Raw genomic sequence first — 18,221 nt, forward strand, 5'->3', positions numbered from 1 at the left:
ACTCCACTCCAAAGAAGGAAGGAATCCTTCTTTGAGCAATTCTGAATAATTCTGAATAGTTCACCTGAGGCAATATGAATTCTAGGATCTATTTCTTCAGTTTTTCTTTCTTTTTTTTTGTTTCATTTTGTTTTGGGGCCACACCTGGCAATGCTCAGGGGTTACTCCTGATTTTGAACTCAGAAATTACTCCTGGCAGTGCTTGAGGGACCATGTAGGATGCCGGGAATTGAACCTGATTCAGCTGTGTGCAAGGCAGTTGCCCTAGCTCCTGTACTGTGGCTCCGACTCCTTTCTTCAGTTACTTCTGATGAAATGCACTGGGTATCTTCCAATTTAAGAGGACTTAACATGAGGGTTATAATAACTTATAAAGTAATTTAACTGACTAGCATTCTTGGAAAAATTCGTAAATTCAGCACAATTTTATATGCCACATGCTTTTCTTGGGAAACACTTTACTTCGCCAACTTCTGAAAACCAAGTTATTTGATAAAATTATCATTGGCTTCAGTCTTCAAAACTGAATACAGCAGAATCTTCCTGAGAAATGTAAGTGATGAAAGATTATAAGAACACCCCTCTCCCTGCCTGCATCTGACAGTTTAAGAACACAGTGGAACTAGAATATTCTTTTTTTAATTTTATTTTATTGAATTACCTTGAGATAGTTACAAGCTTCCATGTTTGGGTTACAATCACACAATGATAAAACAACAATGGAATACTATGCAGCTGTTAAGAGAGATGAAGTCATAAAACTTGCTTATAAAAAAACTTGCTTATAAAAAAAGCAAAAAAACAACAATAAAAAACTGTGGAAGTGAGATAGAAATGATGACTAAAAAGTCTGGGGTTCTTTTTATTAAAAATTTATGATTGTTTAAGTCAGATAACTACAATAGTGTTAACATTAATTTTTTCCAGTTATTTTTGGACATACCTGGCAGTGCTCAAGGCTTCTCCTGGCCCTGTACTCAGGGATCACTCCTGGCGGGGCTCGGGGGACCGTATGGGGTGCCAGGGACGGAATGTGGGTTTCCCACTTGCATGGTGAGAACCTTACCTTTTATAGTATTGCTCTGACCCTAACAATTATGGTTTTGATGTACAAAACTACCACATCTCACCACCACCAAAATGCCTAAGACCTTACACCAATATTCTTATTTCCAGTCCATTTCTTCATCCCTCCCATCCCCATTCCACTACCCTGCCTTGCTAGGTAATCTGAGTTTTAAAATCTAGGGCAAAAAGTTTTTCATAGTTGGGAGTCTGTCCATTCACCTGTTTTGTTTCTCTCTATACTACATATGAGTGATATCTAGTATTTGCTCTTCTCCCTCCGACTTTCATTTAAAATGATATCCTACAATTCCATGCAGGTTGCTGCTCCGTCCCTCTCGGAGAGCCCGGCAAGCTACCAAGAGTATCCCGCCCGCATGGCAGAGCCTGGCAAGCTACCTGTGGTGTATTCAATATGCCCCAAACCGTAACAACAAGTGTGTGTGTGTGTGTGTGTGTGTGTGTGTGTGTGTGTGTGTGTGTGTGTGTTGGGGAGGCTGAATCTCAGGCATGCAAGGCACTTGCTTTTTAGATCAAACCCAGGAGTGTGCTCCACCCCTGAGCTATACCCCAGCTCTGACACTTTATAAAGTAGGTTTGAAACAAAAATCTTATGAGTTTAGCAATATAAATCTGGTCGCCTTTTAGTTATGAAAATACTTTTATGACAATATGATAACTTTTCTAATAAAACTAGCTATTAAATGCATCTGTTCTTATTAGTTTTTTTAATCTGAGCACTGTGATTTATAAAGTTTTCAATAATAAGAGTTTTGGGCATTCAATGTTCCAACTCCAAACCTACTACCTGGATCAGAATCCCTCTACCAATAACCTAAAGTTCCTTCCCTCTCCGCACTTACCGCCTCAGCAAACTTAGTTTTTTAAAAGTTTGCTTATTATAGTTAAGGTTGATTGTTTAAACTGGTATTGTCTTTAGGGGTTTTTGTTTTGTTTTGTTTCTGTGCCACATCCAGCTGTGCTCAGGGCTTACTCCTGGCTCTGCTCTTAGGGATCACTCCTGGTGGGTCAGGGGACCACATCTGAGGTTGACCTGGGTCGTCTGTGTATAAAGCAAGTATCCTACCTATCGAACTATTATCCCAAACCAACTCTTAAGATTTTGACGTATGTAGTTACCTCAGCCTTAGACCACAGACATGACCATTGACCAATGTCCTAATAGCCAGTCTGCCTCCCCCAACCCGTACCCCTAACCTCCCCTCCCACACCCCAGCACACATCCTGCAAACACCCTGTACACACTTCTCCTTCCTTGGCATTCTCATTTCTACACTCTAGGATAATTAGAAAATATCAGGGTAAGAAAGTAAGAGGCAGAAGAACAAACACAGATATTGCCAATTATCTGTAGTATGTAAAGAGTAACAAGACAAGGGAAGGGAAGGTTTTAAATGTACATGGCTTTAAATTTTGTGACATACAAAGTTGCACAAGCTCAGAGACTGAGAAAAGAGTCCTCAATGAAAATCAGATGAATTCAATACTTACCTGCCCATCTGCCCGGGACTCTAGTTAATCACTGAGGAAAAGACTTACCGTTAGGAAATGAAGTTGAAGGTACAACTTTTATGTGGTTAGCAACTTCTTTTTTATCTTCAGGCAAGAACCTTTTCTGAAATCTAAAAATAATTTTTTTCATTAGTAAAGTGTGCATATCATCATCATCATCAGCAGCAGCAGCAGCAGCAGCATCCCGTTAATTGTCAATTTTCTCGAGTGGTCTCAGTAACGTCTCCATTCGTCCTGGCACTGAGATTTTAGCAGCCTCTCTTTACTCTTCCTTCCAAATGGTGCTGCATTGGAGGCTCTTTCAGGGTCAGGATAATAAGACCCATCATTATTACTGGTTTTGGCATATGAATATGCCACAGGGAGTTTTTGAGGCTCTCCCATGTGGGCAGGAAACTCTCAGTAGCTTGCCAGGTTTTACCAGAGGGAGAACTAGGCTATAAAATGTCATGCGGCTGCTTGGCTCCCAGGAGCTTGGTCTTATAGTCTCTGGTGTTGTGCAGAGTCAACAAAAATCAAAACATAGAAAAAATGCAAAAGACCTCTGAAGTTCTATGATGGTATGACAGTACAGTTAAGTAGGCATGGAGAGGACAAGTGAGAAATTATAATTTGGAGACTTCATTAAACTTTTTTCTTTTTTTAATGTAGATTAATATGACTTTTTATGTGTGTGAGTGTAGTTATACGTGACTGTATCTTTGAGGACTGGAGCGATAGCACAGCGGTTGGGCATTCACCTTTTACTCGGCTAACCCGAGTTCGATTCCTCCGCCCCTCTCGGAGAGCCCGGCAAGCTACCAAGAGTATCGAGCCCACGCAGCAGAGCCTGGCAAGCTACCCGTGCGTATTGGATATGCCAAAAACAGTAACAATAAGTCTCTCAATGAGAAGACGTTACTGGTGCCCGCTCGAACAAATTGATGAGCAAAGGGATGACAGTGACAGTGATCTTAGGGGGCAGGTGGCAAAGAGTCAGGGGGTGAAGCATGCTGAACCAGAGCAGAGAACCTTGGTTCAGACTGACCATCTTTTCTCTAGCTCCCCTTTTCTCAGGACTCACTTAACCTTGCCATGCTTTGATACCTCAATAAAAGACAAATTCAAAGACAAAAGGAACAGGAAATAGTTCACATTGTATGTTGCCATTTAGAAAAAGAAAATCAGCAACTTTTCTAAGTGATTGACAAATGTTCCTTCTGGGTTGAAATGATGTCAAAGTATGAATGCCTCCAAAAACCCAAGAAACCAAGGCATGATGAAGAGGTCTGAGAGGTTCTTGAAAATTTGTCTGACGGGAAAAGAGAAAGTAAAAAGGGGAAGAACAGATAAGAAGAAAAGAATAGAGCTAGAACTAGATATTTTTCTTGTACACTAAGTATATCCCACGTGTCACCTCGATTATCTTTACAAGAACCTCACATCTCCTGAGCTTTGAACTCTTCAGGGATATGCTGATGGCTGGAGGCTTGAGAATTCCCTCCTTCTCCTCGCTTATATTCCCTGCCTGCAAAGCGTCTGTCTCAGGGTGTTTATTCCCAATACAGTCAGTTTCATGCTACCCCACAGGCCTGAGTGAAGCTAAAGTTGGAAGGGGAGTGCACCCAGGAACTGGTCTGGAGAAATCTAGGGAGACAGGGTGCTGACATTTCCAATGCCACGGCCACCTCTATGAAGGGGAAACAGGGCCCTAAACACACACTGGGGAAAGTTAGACTTACTAAGTCCTGAGTGTCCACTGGACCTGCGGGCATCCATGACTACACAAGTGGAAGAGAGGTCAGAAAGTGCTTCTGATGTGAAACACTGGAATAGTCTATCTTCCAGCTGTCAATCAGAGTTCTAGGAAGTGTGCGGAAATGCTCCCAAACATGCAAGTGTCCACTTCAGTGTCCTCAGAGCAAGTTTAGCTGAAATCTTAGTCACTGCTAATAGTGTGGCCTGGCTCATGTTGCTAAACGAGTACCAGAAATTACCATTACTGAATAAACGGGCTTGGGAATAAGGGTTTATAAAGCAGCCCCCGGGGGTCTAAAGATCCCAGGATACCTTCAGTTGGAAAAAGGATCAGTAGTGACTTAAACACAGTCCCATAATGCTGACGCAATTCATTTAAGTCTTTTGTTCCAATGGATGATTTTAGTATAAATTGAAAATTGAATGACGTCAGGAATGTAGTCTACTTAACGAATGGCATGCTAGTTGAATGGACTATTATTCAAACATTTGTTTAAACCACCTGATACTGATCTGTTTTCTTTGGGCCACCAAGATCTCCTTAGGGGAAAAATTCATGTGAAAATGAAATAAATCTCTGAAAAATTCAATTTTGGGGGGCATTGGATCCACGTCTCTTGTACTTCCAAAAATAAACCACTCATAAATTTCTATTTCTCCTCTGCTTAGGGAAAAGATCATTAAAGCCACTAATGAAGACTAACCTATTGCCTCCGAGTTAAACACTCTGATTAATGTTTTTAGAACTGGACTCGCAAATCATCCCCAGACACTCCTGCTTCTTTCTCGAAAAAGTGACATATGGTTCTTGCGCCAGCAGAAAGTTTGGCCTTCTGAGTTGGTCAGAGCCCAGTGGAAAAACCAGGATAATACTAGGAGAGACTTAGGCTTCCTCTCATGACTTCCAGACACGATGGCTGCTGCCTCTGCTCAGTCCCCTGCTCCTTCCTGGATCTCAGACTCACTCGGACTCTTGCTTCTGGCCTGGGGCTCAGGTTCCCTGTCACTTCCTCGAGAGGAAGTCTCTGGCCAGATCCTTTCCTATCACGCACCAAATCAATAATATACACCTTTGCGACTTTCCTCCTTTGTGTACTCAATATTTCTATTTGAAGCATTTATTACCAGTGTCTTATTTTATTTAAAATTAGGTGCTTTAAAAATCAATAAATATATGTTGAATAAGTTAAATACTATAAATACCATTATATTATAAAATATAATAAATGCTATATAATACAATATGTACTATGTATAAGACATACTTAATACAAATATAATACTTAATACATATATAATACAATGTATACTATATAAAATACATACATGTAAAATATATACTATATACTATATACTATATAAAATACACTATATACTAGAATTCACCCTGAAATAAATTATGTCTATACTTTAGACAGTATTGCTATAAGACCAGGGCAAAGCGTATTATAAATATTAAGAATCATTGAAAGGGCATATATTTATTAATATCAGTTAAAAATTTCATTCCCTCCCCTTTCTTTTTAATTTTCTCCTTAGAATGATGAGGAAAATATGTCCCACTACCTCTGCTCACCTTTCATACATGTATGAAAACATTATGTATTTGCAAGCATTTATTAAGCATTCTACTTTCAAGGCCTCCTGTTTAGGTGAATTTCATACTGGAATGTATGAAACCATCTTTACATTTGGTTTGTGCTTCTACTGCCTCTCTCCTTCTGCCACATGCCCACTAATTTCAGAGGAAGAACACGAGCAGGCAGGAAGAACAAGGAGAATATGTTAGAATGTGGGATTCTGGCTTCAGAAAGTCACCTAATCTGTAATGGATGCAAGACCACCAAATATCCTTAGGCTGGGAAATTTCTTTTCTTCACAGAAAAGAGGTGGACACGAACCAGCAGTGAAAGAAAATTGGTAGACACTAACTAGCAGTGAAAACGCAGGAACACATACATGCCAGCAGAGAACTCTAGACCAGTACTTCTCAAGCAGGGGCCATCCAACACTCTGCGGTCCCTTTAGGATAGTCCAAGGAGGTACAAGTGAAAAATCACATGCTTGGAAGAGCCATAGCCCGAGACTGAGAGGCCAGCTGGTGGGACAGAGGGAGGGAACAAGAAGAAAGCATGGTTGGAGCTGGCCATGGTTGGAAAACACTGAGAAACTCTGCTCTAGACCTTTGGTGAATGAGTAACTTTCTGATTGTCTAATGGCAAGAAAACCAAACTCCCACAGAGAACTTCACACACAGCTGAGTGAAGGCCAGAAGCCTACACAAAGGCACAGAACCTCCTCTCCCCGGATAAGTGAAGTGAACTATACTTGTATAACATAAAGACAAGTTGATAGAGGGTCATGGACACTTTGGTGGTGGTGGTGGACAATAACTTTGTACATATACAATAAACTTGAACAGTATTGTCACTATATAACCTAAACTATAATTTAAACCATTCAATTTAAAAGGCACCTTTTGTACTCTGTTATTATTATGTGTGTGGGGGGGTGGGTGGGTAACTCTCAGCTGTGCTCCAGGGCTTACTCCTGGCTGTATACTTAGGGGTTACTTCCACCAGGGCTTAGGGACCAGGAATGGAACTCGGCCAGGTCGGCTGCAAGCTGTACTATCTCTCTGGTTTTTAGTGCCGCTTGTGATTTTCACCCAACTCTCTTCATCTCTTCTACAATCTGTTCTTTATAACTGATTTTGTCTTTATACTGATCTTTATAGCTGATGACTCTCCGTTCGTTCCTGTCCTTCCCTAACCTACAGAGAACTGGCTTCTGTGAGATTCGCTTTTAATGTGTCCCATTAACCTACTTAATGGGCCTGCAGTGTCAACAAGGGGGGACATTATTCCAGTGAGAGCAGGATATTCTGTCATTGCCTTCTTTGTCTTACACAATGTGAGATTAGAGGACAATGCCTATGCAACTCCACAGGGTCCCTGAAATCTGTTGCTCTCCTCCTGGGGGTTAAAAGACAAGACATGGGAGCTGAAACCAATGGCCTCAATGTTTTCTCCACTGGTGTCTGGTTAACTAGAATTTTGGAAGGAATCAGCTTCTACCTCCTGCCCCTTCACATGCTACCATGGCAAGTGGTGGGCATAATTTTATGTTTTTTTTTTTTCTGTTTCTATTTAATTTATTTAAAGGCTGTTGGGCCATACTCAATGGCACTTGGAATCGCTGTACTTGAGATCTCTCCTGAAGTGCCTGGGACTGAATCTGGACTTCCTGCAGCAAAACATGCCTTTACCCCCACTTTGAATGATCTACTTGGTTCTTGGGTGAGGTGGGAGGCATGATTTTAATACCACTTCTTTTTTAATTATTATTTCTCAATTCTGGGCCCACTCCCAGTGTAACGCTGTCAACCAGGCCAGCTGGTACAATGTTTGGGCCTGGTGATGCTGGGGGCCACTAGATTCATCCCCACAGTGCTCAGGAGTCTTGCAGGGGTATCTGCAGTGCTAAGAACTGACCTAAGGGCTTTGAGTGTGCATGGCAAGTGCCACTGACCACTGTCCCAGCACCCACGGTTTTAAAAAGTTGTGTCCCTCTGAACGTCTGTCTACTGCAGTGTCTACCCTTCATCTTCCACGGTTTTACAGCTTGGAAACAGGTTCTGTCTGCCTTTGTTTCCATTTTCTTAGTCATGTATTAGTTCTTCTATAGCCAAGACAACCTTTGAGGGGCAGAGCAGGAACTGAGCTGCTACGGGCTCAAATCAGTGTTCTCCCAAATTCCAGTGCTGAAATCCTAATCCGTAAAGGTAGTGGGAACCTGTAGGAAGTGATTAGATCTGGGGCCCTAATAAGTTGAATCTATAGAGAGCCAGAGAGCAGACAGAAAGCTGACTGTAACCCGGAAGAGGGCCTGCACAGCAGCATCTGGTACTCTTTGAGTCCTGCCCCTCCATTACTTTGAAGAATGAGATGTTACTAAGTCATCAGTCTCTGGGACTTTGTTATGGAAGCCTGTATAGATGAAGACATTTTTCAAAATATTGGGGGAGGAGGGAAAGGGGGAGAGAGATAGAGAGAGAGAGAGAGGGGGGGGGGAGAGAGAGAGAGAGAGAGAGAGAGAGAGAGAGAGAGAGAGAGAGAGAGAGAGAGAGAGAGAGAGAGTGAGCTCAATCAGACCAGCCTGCCAAGGTCCCAGTCTGCTGCTGCATCACTGTGGCTGCTTCTAAGGTAGGGGTGAGTCTCCTTAAAGCATTTCCCTGTCTCATGCCAGCTCACCTTCCACTTTCAACTGCAGACCAAGGCTTAGCTGGATGAGGACAGCAGTGAGACAATTCACCCCAACACTAATAAAGAAACAATGTCATCAAGAACATCACGATGTGAGACATCAAGAACAAGAGCCTTTGAGTGGAATGGGGTTGACTGGAGTCGGTCTCACAGTGTAGCTTGCAGTGTCAGGGGGTCTCCACTTGAAAATCTCATACTCCACTAGGGACAGTAATCAAGTAAAAGCTCTATGCAGTACAGCTGTGTTGCTTGGCACATGGATGTGGTGGGTGGGAGTTAGGGCCATACCCAGTGGTGCTCAGGGGCTATTCCTGGCTCTGTGCTCAGGACTTGCCCCTGGTGATGTGGGGCTTCATATGGGAGGACTGAATCAGGGATGTAATGGAAAAAGCCAGAACCACAGCAAGAGTCCCCACTACCTATAATACCTCTTTGGCCCCTCTTCATTATATCAATGATGATATTCCGTGGAGTTTTAGCACACTAGATAAATCAAACCAGTAACCTTAATATCATGCTGCAGGGAATGGAAATGCAGAAAGGCAAGAGACCAGGCATTAAGGATTTACATGGGGAAGGATGGGTAGAGCAAGAGAGGAGTTAAAAAGGAGAAATTGTTCTGTTAAAACTCTAAAACAGTATATGCAGCCAAACCAGGTTCAATCCTTGATCCCACATATGGTCCCCCTTGCATTGCCAAAAGTGATCCTTGAGCACAGAACCAGAAGTAAGCCATGAGCACCTCTGGGTATGGTCCAAACCCACCCAACCCCCATTAAAAAAAACTGAAAGCATATTTTAAAAAGATTTCAAAAAGACAGTCTACTCTTGGAGATAGGAGGTAAAAGATACAGCAATGCAAGTCTACTATTACAGAAACACCTGTATCAGGTTCTGCAAAGAGTTTCCACAAGCAGCACACACTACAAAAAAGAATCTCTGCTTGCTGAACATACTGTTTAGTCCCCTTACTTCATTTAGTTTACTAACTCAAATGTTGGTGAGAAAACATAGTCAAACATTTAAACACGTGAATTAGACATTTAAGAGAATGATTTCATTTTTTAATTCAAAATTTTTTAAGGAATATTTTTTAAAGATAATACAAATATTCATAATTTTGTTCGATTTCGTGTGCAAAAAAAAATAAATAAAATTTACCTTGAAACTCTCCTTAGATTTGGGAGTCCAGTGAGGCTTAAGTATTTCTTGTTGAAATCTAGGAAAAGAAATAATGTAACATTGAAACAGCTATATTAGGAAGTAAAGAAAGAGAGAAAGAAAGACGGAAGGAAAAAAAGAAAGAAAGAAAGAAAGGAAGGAAGAAAGAAAGAAAGAAAGACGGAAGGAAAAAAGAAAGAAAGAAAGAAAGAAAGAAAGAAAGAAAGAAAGAAAGAAAGAAAGAAAGAAAGAAAGAAAGAAAGAAAGGAAGGAAGGAAGGAAGGAAGGAAGGAAGGAAGGGAGAAAGAGAAAGGGAGAAAGAGAGAAAGGGAGAAAGAAAGAAAAAGAAAGAAAGAAAGAAAGAAAGAAAGAAAGAAAGAAAGAAAGAAAGAAAGAAAGAAAGAAAGAAAGAAAGAAAGAAAGAAAGAAAGAAAGAAAGAAGAAGGAAGGAAGGAAGGAAGGAAGGAAGGAAGGAAGGGAGAAAGAGAGAGGGAAAAAGAGAGAGGGAGAGAAAAGAAGAGAGAGGAAGAGGGAAACAAAGAGGGGAAGAAAGAGGAAAAGGAAGAAGGAAAAAGGTTTGAAGTGATAGATAGTACAATGGGCAGGTGTTTGCCTTAGAAGCGATCGACCCGGGTTCAATCCCCAGCATCCCATATGGTCCCCTGAGCACTGCCAGGAATAATTCCTGAGTGCAGAGCCAGGAGTAACCCTTGAAAACCACTGGGTGTGACCAAATAAAGACATAAATAAATAAATAAATAAATAAATAAGAGGGAAAGAGATGAGAGAGAAGAAAGAGAAAGAAAGGAGAAATATAAGGAAAAAGAGACAGAGAGAGGAGAAAGAGAGAAAAAGAGAAAGAAAGAAAGAAAGAAAGAAAGAAAGAAAGAAAGAAAGAAAGAAAGAAAGAAAGAAAGAAAGAAAGAAAGAAAGAAAGAAAGGAGAAAGAAAGGAGAAAGAAAAAAGAACATCAGAACATCAATTGGAAAATGAAAACCATTAACTAGAGAAGAAGTAATACAAAAAAAAGTGACACCTAATAATCATAATCCACAAACACATTTTAAATTAGCAAGTTTTACCGTCCCCCCACCCTGAAAAGTAGTCAAGAAATTCTCTTGATCAAACAACAAAACCAAACCAGTTGAATACTAAGTATCATTTAAGCTCACTGTGGCTATAATAAAGGCTCAAAGCAATTAAATATTAAATAACAGTTGTAGACTCAGTGGGGTAGGGTGGGGGAGTTAAGCTAAGTATTGGTCAAGGTAGCCAGCAACGTGCAGTGTCAGCGCCGCCTGATATAACAGAGGAGGCTGAAGGCGTATATAGCACAGAGAAACCGACACAGCACAGGCGGACACCTCAGCTGTGATTTTACAGCCATATTCAAATCCGGACAATGGCAATGCATCAAATTAACTGTGAATTTATTTATTGTTAAAGACAAGATCTATAGTATGTAGAGATAGTTGGTAGCAGTTCCAAACAGCAGAGACACATATCCTGGGAGGATGGGCTAATATAAACCAGACATAGACGAGATTTATAACCAGTCTCATGGCAAGCAATCTGTTGGACAGCTTTTGACAGTGTAATCATTTGTCCACCAAGAAAACCATAAGTAGACCACTTAGAGAAACTTCTCCTAAGAAAGTGCCTCATATTGTTTAATATGGGGCGAGGGCAGAGGTGGGGGGGTAGTAGGGGGACTGTGGAAAAAAAGGTACAAGCTATACCAGATGCTAGAACGTTATTATCCAGCAAACTATATCCTGATTCTTAGAATTTAGAAATGCTGACCAAGTAGAAAAATACAATAAAAGGAGTGGCATAATGCCAACACCAAGATTTCTCCCCTGATTTATACAAGTATCCCATCTATCTGAAAAAAGAAAACTCACGCAACTATCAAATACTGTATTAAATAAAAAATCCTGAATCAAAGCCTGGAATTGTTCCTGTCACTTCCTCATAGAGAACCTGGGCTAGAAAATAATATATCATCACTGTCATCGCTGTCATCCTGCTGCTCATCCATTTGCTTGAGCAGGCACCAGTAATGTCTCCATTTTGAGACTAGTTGTTACTGTTTTTTGGCATACTGAATACGTCATGGGTAGCTTGCCAGGCTCTGCCGTGCGGGTGAGATACTCTTGGTAGCTTGCCGGGCTCTCCGAGAAGGGTGGAGAAATTGAACCCAGGTCGGCTGCGTGCAAGGCAAATGCCCTACCCGCTGTGCTATCGCTCCAGCCCAGAAAATTATATATATATATATATATATGTATATATATATATATATATTGTATTGTGACTCAATTTCAAAGGTAACATGCAAAATGACCTCATTGTTTCCTTCCTTTCTCATTCCATTACTGTAGTGAGCTACAGTAACTTCCAGTATTCCATGGAACCCAAGCCTTTTCATTTGCTTGGAGTCCAGGAGTTACAGGGAAACAAGAATCTGCCCGTATCTGAAAGGAGGCCACGGGAAAGGTAATATTTTGTTCTTTCTCATGTCTGTTAAGATTTCATAAAAACAAACAAAAAAGACCAAAGAAACAATCACCAGTAAAGGAACAGTATATCTACAACTTGCTCCCAATTTTGAGTTTTCCACTGTGCCGTGCAATTTTTCATTTCATGATATAGCAATCTCTTTTTCTTCAGCCATCACGAGGTAAGCCAACTGAGAAGCTCAGTTAGCTGTCTAAAGGGTGCACTGCAAAAACTGTGCAATTAACTGCAGAGAAGTAAGGTGGAATAGGGGAGACAAAGGCATTTACTACATCAATAAAAGAAGCACAAAGGGGCATTTTCTGTCTCTCGTCTTACCTTGTTTGCCAGGGTACTTGCAAGCTCCCAAACAGCTGGAAATCTCTGGGCTTCTGAACATGGTCGCATGGAGAGTTCAGTTAACAGAATATGCTCTAGGGCTTACTCTCCACCAGCAAATTCTCCACTAGCCCCAGTGCTCAGGCCATCTGGGCAAAACTCAACTGAGATTTTTCACAGGGCAAGGCGAGCGCAATCAGGCAATTGTGTCCTTGAGAATACAGACAGCAGCGGCACAGCAAGAAGCTGCAGGCTGGAAGAGCTCAAGCCCCTCATCAGATTCTGAGCAGAAATGAGGCATGTGGATGCTGAAACACAGTTTTTCTGTGATGGGACACTTAAGATGTTACCACTTCAAAGCAAAGGCCCAATCACGTCTGATGCTTCTGCTAAGCAGCCTGCGCTGCCACCTAAGCCCCCACAGGGGCACGGAAAACAACTTCTTTCCCTTAAAATAAACAAATGGAGAGGGGAAAATGTGCAGACTCTGAGCAGCCAGGCTGCTCCATGGCTAGCTTGGGTCGAGTTCAGTGAAATCTCATACTTAACACAGAGCCAACCCCCGTTAACAGTTAAGATTGATGAACAACATATGAGTGAAATTGTGGGAAAAGAAAAGGCAGATATTACTAGAAGTTCAAAAATTTTAACTGGAGGGTGGGGAATACAGCTCAGTGGTAGAGACTGCCCTCGGCTTAGCTTCTTATTATTAAAAAACACGCCTAATCTTTTTTAGAGGTGGTCTAGATTTGCTGCTATACTGAGAGGTAGATTTCTTATTTCCTCTCTACTCTGATTTATGATCCGTCAATATTTCCTGCTGGGGCAGTACACTTTTTTGGGGTGGGGAGTTGAAGAAGGGAAAGGGTGTTCCCTACCAGTGCTCAAGGGCCTGGACACCACCCCCTATAATATTGGACCCAGAAGCGGGGGCCCCACAGTTCATTGCGCAGGCCCAGAAATGCCATGCTGGCAGCCACTAGACTCACACCCAGTGGTGCTTGGGTCCATGTGGTACTTTGAGCTATCTCCCAAGTACCTGGAGTGGTACTTAAAAAAATTATTATTAAAGATGAACTTGCAATGATATATCTAATCACCTATTCATGATTTCCACTACTGGGTTTTATATTCCATAGGTTAGGACAATTATATAATGCCACATGTCCATCATTATAGTAGCAGACAGCTATTTTCACTGCCTTAAAAATCCTGTGCTCTGCCTGAATATTCTCTTCCCCACTTTCCCAGCAACCACTAATATTCTAATGTCTCTGAAGTTTTGCTTTATGTGGAATGCTGCATAGACAGAAGCAGAGCTTTTAGCTCTTTCTATTGGCTTCTTTCTCTCAGTAACATGCAAGTAAGGGTCCTCCATGTCATTTCACAGTTTAACAGCTTATTTATTTTTTAGTGCTGAATAATATTCCATTGTCTGGTTGGACCACATGTTCTCTGTATAACTTCTGAAGGACATCTTCACTGTTAGCGACTTTTGACAATTACACAGAAGGCTGCTACAAATATCTGTATATAGGGCTTTATGTGACCATATGTTTTGAACTCGTTTGGGCAAATACCAAGGAACACAGTTGCTGAATCATGTGGATAGTATGTTTAGTTTTATAAGAAACTGCCCAACTATCTTTCAAAATGATCATGATATTATGTATCTGCAATATACGAGTGGTCCTGTGGCTCCACTTCCTTGTCAACCTTATTTGTGTCTATGTTCTGGATGACTGCCATGCTAATGGATTATTGTGGTCATTTGCATTTTTCTGAAAACATCATGTGCTATACATTTTCATATTTTTTTTTTAGTGAGGAGTCTATGCAGGACTTTGACATTAATTCAGTTGTTTGTTTTTTTATTGTTGAATTTTAAGAGCTCTTTATATTTTTTGGATAACAGGTTTTGATCAAATGGATCCTTTGCAAATATTTCATGTCTGTGTCTTTTCTGATTTCCCTAATGCTCTCTTTCATATGGACATTGTTAAATTTTAATAAATCCCAGCTTATCTGTTATTTCCTTCACACAGCATACTTCCTGTGTTGTATCTTAAAAGGTGTCACCATAGTGAGGTGCTCTTCGTTTTCTCCTCTGTTATCGTCTAGAAGCTTAGTCTTTCGTGTTTGGTCTTTAGGATCATGAGGCACTTAGTGCTCATGTCTATGAAGGCTGTAAGGTCTGTGTCTACACTTCCTTTTCCCCATGTGGACATGCAGCTATTCCAGCACCAACTGTGAATATGTTATCTTTGCTCCATTGGGTTGTTTATGAGTCTGTGTTCTGCACTCAGAACCCTCTGCTCCCTTTCTTTGCCCATCTCTCCAGTCTCAGAGACAGTGACTTGGTCTATGTTCCCCCCTTTCTTATGGCTTGCAGAGGAGTTTCTGGTTCTTTATCCCATCTGTTTCATTTTATTACTTGTTGAATCGGAGTTCTGACTTCCAATCTCCAACTAAGAAGAATCAGAACCTGTAGCATAATCCTATTTACTTTCACCCTATGTTTTGGACTGAACCTGGCAGTGCTGGGGGCTACTCTAACTCAGTATATGGACACTCACTCACAGGGGTTTCTTAAACAAAAATTTGTAGCTGTTGGTCCCAAGCAGTTAAAAAAATATAACTATAATAGGGGTCGGAGAGATAGTGGGTGAGGTGCTTGCCATGCATGTGGCTAACCTGGGTTCAATCCCCAACAACCCATATGGTCCCCTAAGCCCTGCTAGGAGTGACCACTGAGCACAGAGCCTGGAGGAAGTCTTGAACACTACCAAGTGTGACTCTAAATCAAACTGAATTCATTAAAACAAATTTATTTATTTATTTTATATTAATGAGTGCTGGATATCATTGGTTTGTCCTTTCTCCCTTGCCACAGAGTTTGGGTTTATCTGGTAATAATCTCTAAACAATTCTAGACTACATTGGTATGTCCTGCTCCCCTTGCCATTAGGAGTTTAGGTATATCAGTCACGCCCATCAAAGTGCTCCCGAGTCACTCCCATTCCTTTGTTTATCTGTAACCACTTCTACCAGTTTATCTGCTCTTCCTCTAATCAAACTCTGTTAATTTGTAAGGTCAGACCTTGCTAGGACAGTGAACTTGTATTGTAAGTTAATATCGTCTTTCTCCTCTCTTATGTCTTTTGAATAGTTTATTTTAAAACAATATCTTTTTTGTATGGACAAAGAAAGACATTTATTAATATGCTTTGGTAACTTGGGATTCAATTGGCTTCAAATATTATTCATTTCTGGGCATCTGTTTTCTCTACTTAAGCCTCAGCTGCCCTTACTTCCTAGCACCCCCAAAATCAGGGTCCCGACGAGGGACAGGACGGACCCAGGGCAAGCGGTGAGTTATGTGCTACCCTGGCATCGAGATGGGCCTGGCCAAAGTGCCTAATGCTTAACTATATGTTAAGAACTTGGTCATGGACATGTCATGTCATGATCCAAAAGCAATGATGAGACTAGGACCCTGCTAGGGCTAGGAAAGACTAATCTGGCCTGAGCACTGTAGTCTGAGATCGAGGTTACCCCAGGAGAGCAATTCTATAAGCTTAATGCATCTCTTGCTGTGTCCATACAAAATGATTTATAATATGAATACTTATGTTAGTTGGACAAAGAGAGGAGACACACACCCATGGGATTCCACTCTTGGGCGGATGTCCTGCTGAGAGAGATTCTGTCCTAGTGAAAGCATCCCCTAAGGGATAGGACTTTACCCCCTAGGGCGGGGGGGGGGGGATTTAAGGTGGCTGTGAGAGGGGGCTGGGGGGAGTGCTGGCGAGTTCCAGGGGAGATCCAGAGAGTGAGAATGAAGTAGGAGGAGAATCAGAGGAGAATGGAGATAGGAATGGAATAAACTGCAACTGAGACCAACCAGTCTGGTCTCCATTCCTTCCTTCGCCTGCCTCATCATTGCCATCAACCTCCCCGGAGTGGGGGAAGCGGCTGGAGACTACAGAACGCAGGTGGTGGGAGAGTCAGCGCTGTTGCCCTGTGCCCCATGCCCAGCGCGGTGCGGTGAGGTGCTCCTCGCCCCTTTCTTTTTCTTTTTTGTGTTTTTACACAAATGAGTAATAAAATAATCAATCAAATAAACACAAATTAAAGCAAAACACTTTTAGAATTAAAGCAAAAAGCAATTCTAAAAATGAAAAGAAGCATTAAAGAAAACCTGGAAAATTTGCCTCATGTATAAGAGGAGGAAACAGAGGGTAGGAAAAGTAATTTGCTCATGGTGAGACATTTGGCTAGTGAGGGAGCCACAGCTTCTTGGGAAACAGGAGGTCAAGATCATGATTTGCCCCCAGTCACCTCCACCAAGAGGCCAAGTTCTGCAGTTTGTCTGTCTGACAGCTTCATGCTAAGCACTGTACTTGGTATGTAATAGGCTTATAGTGAGTGACTGCAGAATGGCCATATGAAATAGTGAATACAATTCTCTGAAGGGTAGAGCTCACACTCTAAAATGATTTGCATTTATTTTTTAATGTGATTTATTTTTTTAATTTTAAAATTTATTTTATTTTATAAAGTAGTTCACAATATTTGATTACATTTAATATTCAAACACCAATCCCACCACTGTATTTTGGATGTTTACATCCTGAACCCCAATCCCTGCCCCAAAGCAGAATCGAAATAATATATTTTGTTTTGTTTATTATGAAAGACCACTGAAAATTGTGCTTTCAAATCAGGATAAATCACTTGAGCTAAGTACTAGACTGCAAACTTCACTTGAAAAGGGAGAATTATATGACAAAATTAAGACACATTAGCAGATGGGTATTGGCTGGTATCAGGGCCAATGGTAGCACCTGGCATTTCTTTTATGCTAAAGTTTTCTCCAAACCTTAAAAGCTCGGAAGAAATACAGAAAACAGGACAGGGACAGAAAAAGTGAGCAAGGGCCATAAATAAATGTAGCAGAAACTTTATTGCTAGATTATAGCTAATGAGGAACAAAAAAGGAAAAAAAGCCACTGGAAGAAGAGAATAGGGAGGGAAATATAGCAGTAGCTAATTTTGGACACGGATAATCAGATGGCATGAGACAGTATGTATGTTTACATATAATATTTTATAAAGAACTTTATTGAAAAATGCAGTATCACTTGTTCATCATCATTCTGCTCCTGGGAACGATTCATCTTATAAAATAGTCAATGTTTTTGTTTCTACACAGGATGATCTCCCTTATCTGTGGTCTATAGAATAACTAGAGGAAGAAATGTAAAGTAGCAAAGAGAGAGTGCATAGATCACCCTTGACCCCAGAGCTTAGGGAGGAGCAAGACAGAGAAAGAAAGAAATCAAGGTGGGAAGGAAGATGAGAAAGGGAAGCAATAGGGACCGGGGCTTTGGGTCTACTGATGATGTGGGAGAGTTTATAAAGCACAGACTCAGCAACACTGAAAACATGAGATCTAAGCTGCAACTACTGAATTTTGTAAATGTGCCTGGCGAGGTGGCAGGTGCAGGGTGTGGAGGGGAGGGGAATAGGTGGGAACGCTGACGGAAGGGGACTGACAGTGGTGGTGGGACTGGTGTTAAAACATATGCCTAAAACTTGACTACTATGTCCCTGGACCCTCAA

At 41.2% G+C, this 18,221-nt stretch overlaps 1 protein-coding gene across 5 annotated transcripts in view; it reads right to left on the minus strand.

The window, feature by feature from the left end:
* The window catches only part of SVIL (supervillin), a 233,216-nt gene that overhangs the window by 91,963 nt on the left and 123,032 nt on the right, over window positions 1-18,221 (minus strand). For all 5 annotated transcript variants that reach the window (XM_055147550.1, XM_055147547.1, XM_055147549.1 and 2 more), the window contains exons 4-5: window positions 9,762-9,819; window positions 2,626-2,708 (exon numbers count right to left, since the gene is read on the minus strand). The gene's annotated coding sequence lies outside the window, so the exon portion shown is untranslated. The remainder of the gene's footprint in view (window positions 1-2,625; window positions 2,709-9,761; window positions 9,820-18,221) is intronic.

This window comes from Sorex araneus, chromosome 9 (genome assembly GCF_027595985.1).
Source record: "Sorex araneus isolate mSorAra2 chromosome 9, mSorAra2.pri, whole genome shotgun sequence".
Lineage (NCBI taxonomy): Eukaryota > Metazoa > Chordata > Mammalia > Eulipotyphla > Soricidae > Sorex > Sorex araneus.